The sequence below is a fragment of the Stegostoma tigrinum genome, chromosome 11 (genome assembly GCF_030684315.1).
Source record: "Stegostoma tigrinum isolate sSteTig4 chromosome 11, sSteTig4.hap1, whole genome shotgun sequence".
NCBI classification, from domain to species: domain Eukaryota; kingdom Metazoa; phylum Chordata; class Chondrichthyes; order Orectolobiformes; family Stegostomatidae; genus Stegostoma; species Stegostoma tigrinum.
The window spans coordinates 49,789,796-49,805,206 of record NC_081364.1 but is presented as its reverse complement, the minus strand read 5'-3'; the positions used below and the strand labels follow the sequence as shown (position 1 = coordinate 49,805,206).

Below are 15,411 nucleotides of genomic sequence, written 5' to 3'. Positions count from 1 at the left end.
TTAAAATAATATACAGAATATAGAAATAACAAAGTGTGGAGCTGGATGAACACAGCAGGCCAAAATATAGAATTCTCTATTCAAAATCAGTATGACAGAGCAGCGTGTTACCTTACCGAACCAGTTTCAGATTAATCTAGTGCTTCAAGTTGAATATGACTGTTCAGAATCGAGTAAGATCTTCGAAAAATTGTTCTTCAAGATAAAATGGGTTGCATTTATGCCTGTTTTGAAACAGTTTAAAATTACTTCAAACACTTTTGAGCATTCTTCCAAAGCTATCATATGCAGTGGAAGAGCTTTTTCCTAAAAGTAAGTTCTTTGTTCGCTGTTTTCATTTTTCATTGTCTTGATATTAAATTTCATATTCTTTTATGTGTGCTGCAGAAAATTTTATTGATTACAGACAATGAATTGAAAGTACCGGTGTGCTTTGTGCTGAAATAAACTGAGTGCATTGAAGTGCTAAGTTTTGTGTCAAACCGAAAAAGGGCACTGCTTTCATTTTAGAAAGTTTGTGTGGCAATTTTTTACAGTTTGTTTAAAATGACACGCCATGGCATCAATCATAATTAAAAGCTCAAATAACATTTTTACATGAAGTAATTGTTACAAAAGGGGTGCACAATACAACTCTTAACCATAAGCCAACACATTTTTCAAGATAGCACTATTTGAAACAGTTATTTAGCTGTTAAACTAGCAAAGTATTTTAGAAACTATTAACTACTACAGTAATTTTTTCATGGTTGATTCAGGCATTTTTGTTTTGCTGTCAGATAATGTTTAATACTGTAAAGTAATAGATTAATTCAGACCCTACATTACAAGTTTTACTTAGCATAGGAATTGGTTCTTCCATTTATCTCCATACATGTTACAAGTGAAACCCTTTTGGAGGGAAAAGATTTTCATGACCTCAAACAAAATGGTTTATGCAATTGCAATATGATAAGGTCACTGAAATTAGTTCATCATTGTCTTCCAAGAGACCAGCTAATTTAACACGTTGTTAGGAACAGACATGGAATTTCCATGAAGGTAGCTTGGAGGAAATACAGATAGAAAGTTGATTGATAGCCAAAGATGTGGTAAATGAGTATGGGAAGAATGCTAGGAAATGTTCACCATCAATCAGTGTTGGCTCACTTCCATTGTTTGTATCAGTGGATAATCTGGTTATAGGGTTCACAGTTTCAAAATGTGCTGTTTAGACAAAAGTAGAAGATTAGGCAAATATTTAGGAGAACTATATAAACTTCAGAAAGCTGTAGGTTAGTGAAATAGCAAATCTAATTTATTATGAATAAGTGTAATACACTGCCTTTCACAGAAAAAATAAATGAAGGGTAGGGTACATTTAATGAAAGTATACTGAAGATGTGGAGAAACAGAAGGAGCTACAGATTCAAACACACAATTCCATAAATGTGTAATGGCAGTTCATTGTTTATAATGGTTCCAAAATATTGGGCTTGATGAATAGCTACACAGAAATCAAAGAGGGAATTACAAAGAAACTTTCCCCTGAAAGTGGTGAGAATATGAACCCTGATATCACAGAGAGTTGTTGAGGCAAACAGAACCAATACATTTAATGGAAAAATAAATCAACAGATGAATGAGAAGGGAATAAAAAGTTATGCTAACAATGTTATATGAAGTAGAGCATAAATAGTGGGATAACAAAGTGTAGAGCTGGATGAACACAGCAGGCCAAGCAGCATCTTAGGAGCACAAAAGCTGACATTTCTGAAGCTGGCTTTTCTGATGAAGGGTCTAGGCCCAAAACGCCAGGTTTTGTGCTCCTAAGATGCTGCTTGGCCTGCTGTGTTTATCTAGCTCCATACTTTGTTATCTTGGAGTCTCCAGCATCTGTAGTTCCCATTATCTCTGATAAACAGTGGGATAGCCTGGTTGGGCAGAGTGGCCTGTTCTGTGATGTATATCTTATGTATTTCTATGTAATATTAAAGTGTTTCTTTTTGCAGCTAATTACAATATATTTCAATATGCACGATTACTCAGGTTCTTAAACAAAAACTGCAAAATGGATTTTAAATGTAATAAAAATTGATCTCACCCCCTCCCCCCACTGCATCCCAAAACCAGCCCAGCCTGTCTCTGCCTCCCTAACCTGTTCTTCCTCTCACCCATCCCTTCCTCCCACCTCAAGCCGCACCTCCATTTCCTACCTACTAACCTCATCCCACCTCCTTGACCTGTCCGTCTTCCCTGGACTGACCTATCCCTTCCCTACCTCCCCACCTATACTCTCCTCTCCACCTATCTTCTTTTCTCTCCATCTTTGGTCCACCTCCCACTCTCTCCCTATTTATTCCAGAACCCTCACCCCATTCCCCTCTCTGATGAAGGGTCTAGGCCCGAAATGTCAGCTTTTGTGCTCCTGAGATGCTGCTTGGCCTGCTGTGTTCATCCAGCTCCACACTTTGTTATCTTAGATTCTCCAGCATCTGCAGTTCCCATTATCACTAAAAATTAATCTGACTGGTTTGGACTGGATCGTGCTCTGACAAGTACTAGTAATAATAAATAAGGCAGCATTAAGTTCAGCTAATTCAAAAGGTAGAATATTTCTTAAACAGAAAGAAGTTTGGCATTTATATGGTAACAAGGTGTGGAGCTGGATGAACACAGCAGGCCAAGCAGCATCTCAGGAGCACAAAAGCTCCTGAGATGCTGCTTGGCCTGCTGTGTTCATCCAGCTCCACACTTTGTTATCTTGGATTCTTCAGCATCTGCAGTTCCCATTGTCCCTGATAGCATTTATATGGTGCCTTGCATAATCATAAAGGCATTTTACAGCTGCTAAAGTAATTCTGAATTGTAGTGACTTGTAGGAAATGTAGCAGCAAACTCCCAAAAATGGCATTGTGACAATGACCAAATTATCTGTTTTACATTATGTTGATTGAAGGATATATAGTAAGCAGAACATCTTGTTTTTTTTTTCACAATAGGGATCTTCTACTAGATAATAGATGGGGCCTCAGTTTAATATCTCATTCAAAAGTAGGCACCTCTGCAACCTGAAGCAATTGATATGACAATCATTGTTCACAGGCGATTGCAGAAGGTGTTCTTCATGTAATCTTAGATTAAACATAAATTTAACTACAAAATTTTCAACATGGTAATTGACACAAGATAATTGTGATAAAACGTATTACTTTAGTATTATTGTTGCTGAAAAATTAATGTTCCATAATTGTTTTATAATGTTTTTATAATAATAACACATTGAAGCTGACATTTGTAAATTCCTTTAATGTAATGAAACCTCTAAAGGTACTTGTAAGCATTGCATGATGTACTATGAGAATTTTAAGGACATTGTATTTGGTTGACCGATGGCTTAGCAAATAGGTAGGTTTTAAGAAGTGATTTGAAAACAAACAGTGAGGTGAGGGATAATGGGAACTGCAGATGCTGGAGAATTCCAAGATAATAAAATGTGAGGCTGGATGAACACAGCAGGCCAAGCAGCATCTCAGGAGCAGGAGGGTTAACCAGACTTGAGGCCCAGGTAGCAGAAGGTCATCAATAGTGGAACAATGAAAAGCAGTGGAATACACAAGAGTCAAGAATAGAAGAGAGTAAACATCTTGGAGGACTATAGGACTGGAGGAGATTAAGAAACAGAAAGGAGCAAGGCTATTGAAGGATTTATAAACAAGCTTAAGAATTTTTAAAATCAACATGTTTTTCTGTGTTTAGACATGTTTAAAGAATTTAGCAGCACATGTAGGCTAATACTTTCTATTTTATCTTTCCTATAACTTGAATTAGTGAAGAATGAAAAATTCAATCCTGAACAGGCAAGTTCAGTTGAATCAGATTTGTGAAGTATTTATGCCTGTGACATTACTGTGTCTCACTAGAAATCACTGGCTGAATCAATTTGAGTCAAATTAAGCAGTCTCAAGAAAACTTACTGGAGTGAAATTAAATTGGAACTGAGGCATGCGGTATCCATATAAACAAGAATTGATTTAAAATGAAGAGCTTAGAGCTAAACCAGTCTTGTTATAATCCAAGCTACCTGACTTTATCTCTGCTACGTGAACTCATCAGTTAACGGAAATATTAAATATTTCCAAAACTCAGCTCGAATTTACAAAAATAATTAATTAGGCAAATGTCAGAAATCTGAAGTAAAAACACTTACTTTTCAAAACATAAAGCAGCTGAAAAAGGAAGTTATTTAACAAATCAGCTGGAAATTAATATGTTCGCACGTCCCTATTCAAATGCTCAATTTTCTTCCAGATTCCGGTTCTGAAGGAACGTTAACGTCCAAAGCCTTTAGCTTCTCAGATATAGAAAGACTGCTACAAGTGTGCAACTTTCTGTGTTCAATTTCTGTTTGAGTCTCTTCTTACTGAAATTTTCACCATTTTTGGCTGTCTTTAGCAGAACTAATGGCAGTGTTATTTTATTTAGTTTTAAAAAAGCACAGTAATGCATATAGTTTATATCTTGATTCTTGAAAATTTTTGTTTATTGCAAATAGGATTTATTTTGAATAATAGCAAATCATTTTGAATCTGTCGAACATCATTAATGGCTGCGTTTATAAGATATTAACAATTCATGAAACACAATTCAAATAAACAAAATAATTCAGAAGACCTATTGACAGTTCATCACCATGAACTCAGAGCCTTCTTCACAGTTTGCTGTGATAATAGATTGATTAAACTCCTGAAGGATTTCACTTGTTTGATCAATGCAAATTTTGTTTCATCACTTAACTGAAACAGAATTTTTATTTTTAAACAACTCGTCAATAAGGTTAGCACAGTAGCTTTAGTATGAGATCATTGATCTCCTGAGTACAAAACCCATGTTTTAAGTTAATGAGAGAGATAGTAGGAACTGCAGATGCTGGAGAATCTGAGATAACAAAGTTTAGAGTTGGATGAACACTGCAGGCCAAGCAGCATCAGTGGAGCAGGAAAGCTGACGTTTCAGGCCTAGACCCTTCTTCAGAAAATGATATTTGTTCATTATGGGCATTACCATTTATCGCACTATAAGTATCCTAAAAGAGTTTAGTTGGTCATTTATCTTATTGTTGTTTCAGAAATTTCATTGTAATTCATTGGCTTAAATGGCTTTCCTACTCTTGAATTGTCTTTGTACCTTTATGCTCTCCAGTTGGCATGCAAAGTGATAGAAAAATTTTCACATTAATTAACAATCTGACAAGCAGCAATATGACTATTCCTTCCATGGTCAGATGTATCTTTGATTAGCTGATAGGATGGTTAGTCTGTGATGTGTTGTGGTGTGATGTAATGATGACCTATCTCACTGTGAATCAAATAGTACTGCTGATTTCAGTGAATTTTTATTACAGCTCTTGGTATTTACATCCACTGCAATCACTGCAATGTACATCTGGGCTCAAGTTAAACAACTTGGATGTAGGATAGCACACTTCTCTTAGTGTGTCATGACTCAAGAGGACAGAGCCTGTAAGATGGAGACTGAGAGGTTCATACTGTTACGTTATTTGCCATGATATGGTGATGATATCGTGAGCGTCTCCCTTATAGGTATATCTTCTGCTGGAACAATAATAGTAACACAGCAGCCTGAAACAGGAGAAGTTTTATGGTTCCCGACAACTCCAACGAACAAATTGTAACTTGGTGTGATTATGTAAAATGGGCTGATATAGGTAATAACAAATCAATATTTCTACCAGTCTTAATTTCTATTTATTTAAGGTGTAAAATAGTTTGCTGATGTGGAAGATCCAACCGGATCCACTGTATGTGAATAGTGCCCTGGATCTGAGTACAGAAATAAACAACAGTAAATTTTAAAAAGTGTTGTTGATCCTCGATCACAGTCAAAGATCAGTTGGAAATTTAATCCAGACTTTTCACTGAATTATGTGGTTAAATATTAAAGTTATTTTGGTGAAAAAAAATCACAGTCTCACCTCCAACTCAACAAAAAGTATGGTGAAAATTTAAACTGTTCTGAGTCATTATACTAATTGATATCTCCCCAGAATCCAAGTTAGATTAAAAATGACTGTTTCCCTGAACCCATCAGATATTTGTTCACAGTTGCCTTTGAATGGAGGACAGTGTAAACAAAACATATACAGAAGTACTACAGCAGCCACAGTAAGAAGTTGTTATTTTTCTCCCTGGTGATTTCACCGCAAAGTGGTTCATTATTTTTTGTTTTCTCTGAAGAAAAACTCTTCTGTTGATGCCATTTTGTTGTCATTTCTCCCTTGTCATTCTTCTTGGCTAGTAAATTGAATTGGTCAACAGAATAATTTCACTTTACTGACATGGGCTGCTCAAGAATTATGAGAAGGCTCGTATTGGTGGTGATTTAAAAATTGAATCACTCAATATGTCATTTTGAAAAACATAAGTGTTCTATAAAGTGCACTTACATTCAGTATTGCTTTGTACATATTGTTCTCAGCAAAGATGATTTCAAGTTGTATAATTTCATTTAAATACTGAAAGTGAATAATGAGGGGAAACTTGGAAATGAAGAATAGCCAAACAAGATGAGGAAATAAGCTGATGGAATACTGTGAAGTCGCTAATTCAGAATGATTCAGCTATCTTATAATTTTAATGTTTATTGACTCTTCCAATTAATTCATCAGATGTCATTAATATTTGATGTTTGTTTTACTGCTTCATAATTTTTAAATTTACATCTTACAATAGTCATCACTTTAAAGACAAATTTTAAATTAACACAAGTCGGAAAAATGTTAAAATATGCCAACAATTTCTTGCAAGTTGTGACTATTCACAGGTATTTAAAATCTTTCTTTTTAAAACCCTACCACATATCAGAAGTTGAAGTAAACATTCTTCAGTGTCGATTAGTTTTCATTTGCAAATTAAGTAATTTAATTTAATTATACTCTTAGAATACGCTGCAAAGACTTGGTCTTTGCTTCTTTGTACAGATGCATACGATTATGATTTATAATCAGCAGGACAGAAATTGGACATTGATGCCAGGTGTGGAATGGGCAAAACAAAATCAAAATCTCCAATGCCCTATTGATTCCAGAAGTGCATCTCATATGATGTTAAATCAGATGATCTTTAAAAGCCCAGGGCACCCATCTAAATCAGTCAGTGTGCTGATTTACAAATGCACACTGGTTATATAAATCAGCCCAATACTTAGCAGTAGATTCTGATGTGAAATTTTATTGTAACTAGTATGATATTTAAAGAGTTGCAAAAAAAGACACAAAAACATTGTAAATATTTACAATTTGTAAAGCCTTGAGTGATAGAATTGCTTGTACTAACCATGTGCTAGCTGCTGTCAGCTGGACACACACTGCACCATGCCCATTTCCTCTGCCAGTCCTACCTCAAGGCTGCTGATAATCCAGATTACTGTTCTGTGTGCTAATGTGTTACTTCCAAATAGCCTCTTGGCACTTAAAGTTCATGGGTCAAATACAGAAATATAGTATTGGCCTTGAACTAGCATGAACGGGCATTTTGAGTGATAACTGCTGACCAGTCACCTGCATTGGACAATTGTCAAACTGGAGTTGCAGAATTCATCATCTTAGTGGTAGTAGATGGCTTTGTGTTCATGTATGTCTTTGGCTCTCCTCCTCTTCATGTCTTTCTCATCCTCTGTTATTCTGCTTCCTCTTTTAACTTTGCTTTGTTCCTCTCTTGCTTTTTTATGGCATAATATGTTAAAAATGGACAAAAGCAATGGAAGCTGCATTTGAAAGTGGATTGTACAGCAAATGTGGCCCTCATTGACCTCCTACCAGTTCCTGTAATAATTTATGCCTCCTTCTGTCATTGCTGTGATGTCCTTTAATCCTTCACTTTCCTGATCTCTTATTAGCTAGAATTCCAGTTTGATCAAACAACTAGTAGTTTAAATGAGAGTTGCGCAAGGGGTTTCCGCAAAAAAAAAACTGGGGTGTTGTAGTAGTCTCCAAAGCAATTGCTTCGTAAATTGATTTCTTCATGAAAGGAACTATGCAAAATTCTCCATTTAAAGTAGGAGAATCAGACTGTTAAGATGAAATTAAGTAGTGTTTCTCAGGATAAGTTAGATTCTTAAATACAACTGAACTCATACCTACCTTACACACCTCAACTTCATCTCTCCTTGGCAGCTTTTAACCCCAAGGCCCTGTACTGACACCCCACCCCGGCAATTCAGCCCTCTTTTTAACATTATAGGACCTGATCACCCCTCACCCATCCAGGAACTAAACTCCTCCTCCCCTGTCGCTGAGCTTCCTCCTTTGACCTGCCTGACCCAAACACTGCTCCTTGGACTTGGATATGACCCCATTCTTGCTGGAACTGGATTTGACCCAACCACTGCCCCCCATCTCTAGATCTAAACATCCCAAACCCAGCATCCAGACTCTTTAACACCTGCCATGTCTAATTTCTTTCATTTATCCATCCTACCCTCAACATTATATCATTAACCAGGTCCCCTTGCACCCTGGAATTCTAGCCCTACTCACTACAGTTCTGATATCTTAATCCCAGCACCCAATCCTTCTGGCACCTTACCCCCATTCATTTAGCATCATATCCTTGGTCCTTACATCTACCTGCTGGCACCCAACCCAGTGAGCACCATGCTTTCAGACTCAATGGGCCAAAGGGCCTCTTCTGTACTATATGGTTCTATAATCCTCCCTGGCACCAAGGTACTCTACCAGCTGGCAAACTATTTACCTGGCAATCTACTCCCCTATCCATCTGGCAACCAACTCCCAGCACTCCAACAGATCATGTTTCATGGAATCATAGAATCCCGACCGCGTGGAAACAGGCCCTTCAGCCCAAGAAGTCCACACCAACCCTCAGAGCATCCCACCCAAACCCATCCCCCTAATCTACACATCCTGAATACACGGCCAGCCCACCTACCCTGCGCATCTTTGGACTGTGCAAACACCACACAGACAGTCTTCTGAGGGTGGAATCGAACCCAGGTCCCTGGTGCTGTAAGGCAGCAGTGCTAACCACTGAGCCACTGTGCTGCCCACATTTACTTCATGTATTTACTACTTGATAGTAGTTATCAAAACGGCTGTCAGGACTGTTAAATTTCAGACCACGGTGGCTGACTGCTGTGAAAAGAGGGTGTTGTTTGCCTTCCTCGGACAGTTGTACATTACAAAAAAAAACTGTCAGAATGGAAGTATGGCTCTAACCTGAGGGAGCCTTGAGTAGCATCTCTTCTCAGAAATATGGAACTCCATCCTTTCACAAAAAGAAAGGGTTAATGTAGCAATCTGTGTGAGATTGCTACTCGTTGGAAGATTCAGCCCATTATATTTCTCCCAGTCCCCTACTCGCTATATTTTTCTCATCGAACTCCCTTCCCTGGTGCTGTGTTATGTGTCTCCTCACCATTTTCATCACCATCCCACCAGGATGGCTGACAGGGGGCCAAAGATCCCCATTACAAATTTGGATTGGTTGCAAAAATCTGCTAAAGTTCAACGATCTCAGTCTCTTTGATAAGGGCAACTAAATCAGATATCTCTGCCTTATGCATGTGTTCTCCTTCAATCTCTCCAAATGCAGAATCAGTTCAAACAAAATGAGATTTGATTTAATTTGTTAGTTTTTTACCACATATTGGGCAAGTCTGATTTGTTTTATAAAGTTTCCCTACTCTCCAAATTGCCTTTTTCTTTTGGGTGAGAGCACAACACATCAGAGTTCAAAGAATTATCTTGCTCAATCTTCATTTGAAAATAACCCTCATGCAACATATTTTTCAAATGTGAATCATGATTCTTCATTAGCTTTACCCATAATATATACTGTGTCTTTGGAAAATCATATATCAATATGAATCACATCATCATTTTCACCTGTAAACTTTTAAAAATATTTTCCAGTATATTTAAAAAGCTTTATACTTTCAGGGTTTAATTCACAAACTTTTTGTAGTTTTCTTTCAATTTAGGTCTGACAAATTGATTTGAAAATATGTCAATCTGCAAATGTGCAGTAGCCATTCACTGTGCTTTCCCTTCTGAGGGGGAATGATGCATGCAATTGAAATCAGATTAGAAAATGATAATTGTTCAGAACCTCAGACTGCCTTATTAATCACAATTTCACAGTAAAAATGTTATTAATAAGTTTTCCACTTGACTAAATTGGTCTTTAAGCTGCAAATGGGAAAATTTGGCATAATTTGAATAGAAATCTAAAATCTTCAATTAATCACAAACAGTTCAGGATTAAACTTTGTAGTTTTGTCATACATTTGTTAAGTTGCCAAGACTATTAGATTTAATCACAGAGTCCCTATTGCGTGGGAATAGGCCATTCAGCCTATTGAGTCCATACCAAACTTCTGAAGAATATCCCACCCAGACCCTGTAACCTGGCATTTCCTTTGACTAATCCACCTAGCCCATAAATCCCAGGACATCATGGGCAAATTACCATGGCCAGTCCATCTAACCTGCATGTTTTTGGACTGTGGGACGAAACTAGAGCATCCAGAAGAAACCCACACAGACAGTCACTTGAAGCTGGAATCAAACCAGGCCCTTGCCACTGTGAGGCAGCAGTACTAACCACTGAGCCATCATGCCATCTATATATGTGTAGAATTAGGGTGGAATTTAGTGAAGGAAGTAAAGGGCCCAATACCCTCCATCAAAACTGGTTGCATTACTGATTTTCAGGAACACCAAAAGAATCAGAGAAGGTGGTGGCAAGTGGTTCTGTCACTGGATGAGAAATCCAGAGACCCTGGCTCCTGCTCAGGGAATCTGGGTTTGAAGCCACATAAACAACTGGTGGATTTTGAATTCAATTGAAAGCTTATCTTACGAATGGTGACCATGAAACCATTGTTGATCATTGTAAATGTGCTTTCCTAATGTCCTTTGGGAAGGAAATCTGCTGTCTTTATCTGACATGGCCTATATCTTTTAAATCCTAAACATCCTTTGAAATGGTCAGGCGAGGCCATTATGACAACCTATTACCAAAAAAATATTGTTAAGGACTGAAACAAAAATGACTTACCCAGCATTGATCAAGGCACCAGAAATGACAATAACAAACCCAGCACTGTTAACAAACAATGTTGGGAGAGCTATTCCCACAGTGGTTATACTCAAGCAATCATATCTTGGAGACAATGTTCCAGGCACCACCATCACTACCTCGGTATATCCTCTTCTACTGTCAACACAGACCCACCAAAAGTGGTGACACAGTGGTATGCAGTCAAGAGGGAGATGCCTGGGAGTCTTCAACATTGTTTCTGGACCTCATGAGCCTGAAGGCATCAGGTCAAAATTAGGCAAAGAAACCTACAGCTGGTTTGCATTTGTCCTGATGAGTACACAATGAAAAGCTTCAGCAAAAGATGTCTATTTCAGTAATATTCAAGTTCTGGGCTGTCATATGGCTATGACTGTGGTTGTTGAAGACAAAAAATCTCATTCCCAGACCATAACTGCAGGAATTTCTCAGGTTATGTCCTCGGCTCAACTATCTTAAAGTGCTTCACAATGTCTTTCCCTTCATCATAAACTCAAAAATGGATGTCCTTGCTCATGATTGCACAACATTCAGCATTACTCACGAGTCGTCAGATACTGAAGTAGCTATTGTCCATATGTAGCAAGATCTAGTCAGCATTCAGGCTTGGGCTATAACTGACAGACCATGGTCATCTGTGCAAGAAAGAATCGAACCATCTCCCTGAGCATTCCATGATATCAGCATCATTGCCAAAAAAAAGAAAATGGCTGAATGCCTCAGTTTCAACATCCTGAGCATTGTCATTGATCAGAAACTAAACTTGACCAACTGTAGAAGTACTGTGGTACAAGAGCAGGTCAAGGGCTAGAAATCCTGCAGCCACTGACTCACCAACTCCCCAGAGACTGTCCACCATGAGCAAGGTGGTACAGGTCAGGAGTGTGATTGACTATTTTCCATTTGCCTGGGTGGATGCAGCTCCAATGACACTCATGAAGTTTGGCAGTATCTGGGACAAAACCGTGCATTTCATTGGTGTCCTAGCTAACATCTTCAATCTTCACTTCCTCCTAGACTGGCTCATAATGGCAGTAGCATGTACCACCAACAAGGTGCACTTTTGCAGGAACATTCACACAGGATTCTCCAGCAGTACCTTCTGAGCCCACAATATTTACCATCTGCAACCAAGTGCAGCAGACATAGGGGAATACCACCAACTGCAAGTTTTCCTCCAACCTTCACAACATCCTGAATTGGAACAATGTCAGTATTCATTCACTGGCGCTGGTTCGAAATCTTCTATTGGAGTGTAGATATACCTGTTTGCCAACCACACATTCCTCACATTACCTGGTTACTTCGATTTACAAAATAACCTCTGTTAATAGTTCTGTTTCATCACATCATGCAATGTGTTCACTGTTCTGTTAGTTCAATTGTCTTTGATCCAAACAGAATGTAATAAGCTTTGAAAAGCCTAAGTACTATAAGTTTTCTTCTTTAAAACTCAGCATAATACACATATCATTTAGACAACTCATCAAAGTAAACTCCCTCCATTCCCTAAGGAAAATATTATTTGGCATTTAGTCGCAGAATATTCCTACTCTGCTGCAAGTATTTATCAGGCTGTCAAGAGAGGTTGGGATATGGCTACAAAGAATCTATCAGCTGGAAATAAACTGCTTTCCTGAAGATTTCAAAAAGCTGAGAGATTTATAGTCAAATTCAGCTTACAAAGTAGGATGCTCAAATACATGATTTATATGTAGCTTTTGATGGTTGCAATGTACAGTGTCATCGACTTCAGTAGTATATTAATATGGCATATAGAAAACTCACATAAAGCAGAATTATCAATTATTGTAACTACAGTTGGTATGTATTGTAGATTCTTATAAATGCATGTGCTGTAGCCTTTTTATCAGCCAGTTGCAGTACATTGACAGTATTAGACAGCTACATAACAGGTCACTAAATTGAAATCGCTTCCGGTTATAACGATTGAGCTAAGCAGGTTTCTGGAGAGTATTTTGTCTAGGCAACATGCTGAAGAGCATCACCCCATTAATGAGGAGTCCTTGGTGGGAGTCTTGCATGAAGTGTATAATAAAGACAGGTCTAAATAATGTTGTAAACAAGTATCGTTCATGGAATATTTAATACCGCTGGCTGATGATAGCAAATGGGACAATAAAGATAAGTAGAAATGAAGCAAAAATGTATTAAATTTTACAGCATAAATAACAGAAAGTTAGTTACAGTCTCTCAATGTTTGTTCAAGATCAGCTGTTCCACTACCCAGCCATGGTCCATTTACTTCTGCGTAAATACTTGCTCGCGAGGAAAACAATTTTTGAAACAACTCTGATTTTTTTCTACAAGAAGGAAAAGAGTGCCTTTTAATGGCATTTTAATTCCATCATGGCCTCCCTATGCTGAGCACCATTTCTATCTGATAGACAATGCATTGCCTCCCTTGTAGTGACAAGTGAAACTCATCCTTCTTGTTGATTTTCTCCAGGTTCATTGTGAATAATTGCCAAGCTAAAATTGATTGATGATAGTGATCATGAGACCACTTAACCCCTCAGTTTTCAAATTCCTGAAAATTAAAAGCCATTTCAAAAATTAAAGGCTGGTTAGGGGGTAAGTTATATTTCTCCAAAGTAACCATTATTTTAGAAAGCAAATTTCACCAAGTCTGAGTGGTCGATTCATTAGAAGAAGATTTCTGAAAATCCCAGTAAAGTAAGTTACTTCCATAGTCCATTAATATAAAAATTTGTTGTACAATACACCGTATATTATAAGTTTATGTCTTCTAACCGTGTAGTTGCAGGGCATGAACTTCTTGATTAAGTTTAATGCCTGTTTTCTTGTATCGCATCATATTCAGTGGCTGCAAAATCATCAGCAGCTTCTAAATTTCCTGCAATAAAGTTGACTATGGTACAGTTACCCAGGTACAAGTAGAAGCCAAAACCAGATTGCAATTATTCTGCAAGGGACATCAATTCACCCCAACCCAAACAGCTCCAGAATCAATCAACTGATGAACTACAGAGGTGTGCAGCCTGATGACTGCACAGTGTGTTGCATTGGGTAGGATTTTCTGAGAGAAATGGTCAGTTTGTTTGGAGAGGGCACCCTCTGGGGTTTGAGGTATTTGCATGTGCAGAGCTGCCCGGAGTAATCCAGGCCTGCTTTCCGCAAAACATGGTCTTGATGATCTGAGGTACCGAAGATTCGCCATGAGGAACAGAGGCAATACAAAATAGTCCAGCATTGATTCTGCTTGGTGGATCTTGACAAATCTGTCTGTTGCTGGCATGTGTTCTGGGTATCTACAAGCTTAAGATCAGCAACAACCCGGTCATTAGCAGCAGCCACACTTCTGATCCTATGGTCAATGTTATTGAGAAGGTAGCTGATGGTAGCTGGGCCCAAGATTCAGCCTGAGAAACTCCTGAGAGATGCCCTGCAGCTGAGACGGTTCTATCCTTCACATCATTTCAGCATCTCCCCCCCTCATTAGCTCTGAGCGCAGTTTTAACGCACTCCTTTCCACAGTGTTAGTCAAAAGACTTGTTAATATCATAACCTAATGGGCTCATTTGAGTTGTGGAATTCAATCTATACCCACATTTAGATCAAGGCCATAATGTCTGGAATCAAGTCGAACTCTCAGAAACCAAACAGCATCAGTGAGATTTTTGTAATGCACTCGAAATGGCAACGGTTTTATCTCAGTTTTATCTCAGAATTTCAAAGTAATTATACATGTTTATCTATAAAGAAAAATATACAGAGTGGCAAGTTCTGGGAAGTACTACATTATTATTCAGAATCACGGGGAGTCTTAAATGGATAAGGAGAACCACCAATTTGATTGAGACACCAAAATCCCGAGACAAGCTAAGCAGAGACAGGAATTCCTAGAAGCTTGATACTCCAAGAAGAAAGCCGTCAATAAACACATAGAACTCAAACCCATATATACTCCACTACGAAGGAAAACTGGAAGTGAGGCAATCCAACTCAACAGATCCCAGAGTTTAAAAGCCAGGCGGATAAACACACCAACGCTTCATCAGAGGCTACACTGATGATGTTACCCAGCTGGGTAATGAAATGTCTGCAGAACAACGAACCAGCTCGGTGAACCAACCAACCTCAACACCCACAACCCGAGCTACAAGTCTACTCCAAAACCTTGGAGTCTCAAATATTTAAGCAAAATCCTTGAATAACACCCACTACTGTTGAAGTGTCAAAGCAACTTATCCCAACCAATTAGAAAGGCAATTTTCAGTTGCACATCAGCCTACAGATCCCAGCAGTCTGACTTTGCACAGACACAAAT

At 38.2% G+C, this 15,411-nt stretch overlaps 1 protein-coding gene across 2 annotated transcripts in view; it reads left to right on the top strand.

The window, feature by feature from the left end:
* The window catches only part of LOC125460192 (receptor-type tyrosine-protein phosphatase gamma-like), a 693,348-nt gene that overhangs the window by 491,881 nt on the left and 186,056 nt on the right, over nt 1-15,411 (top strand). The window lies entirely within an intron of this gene.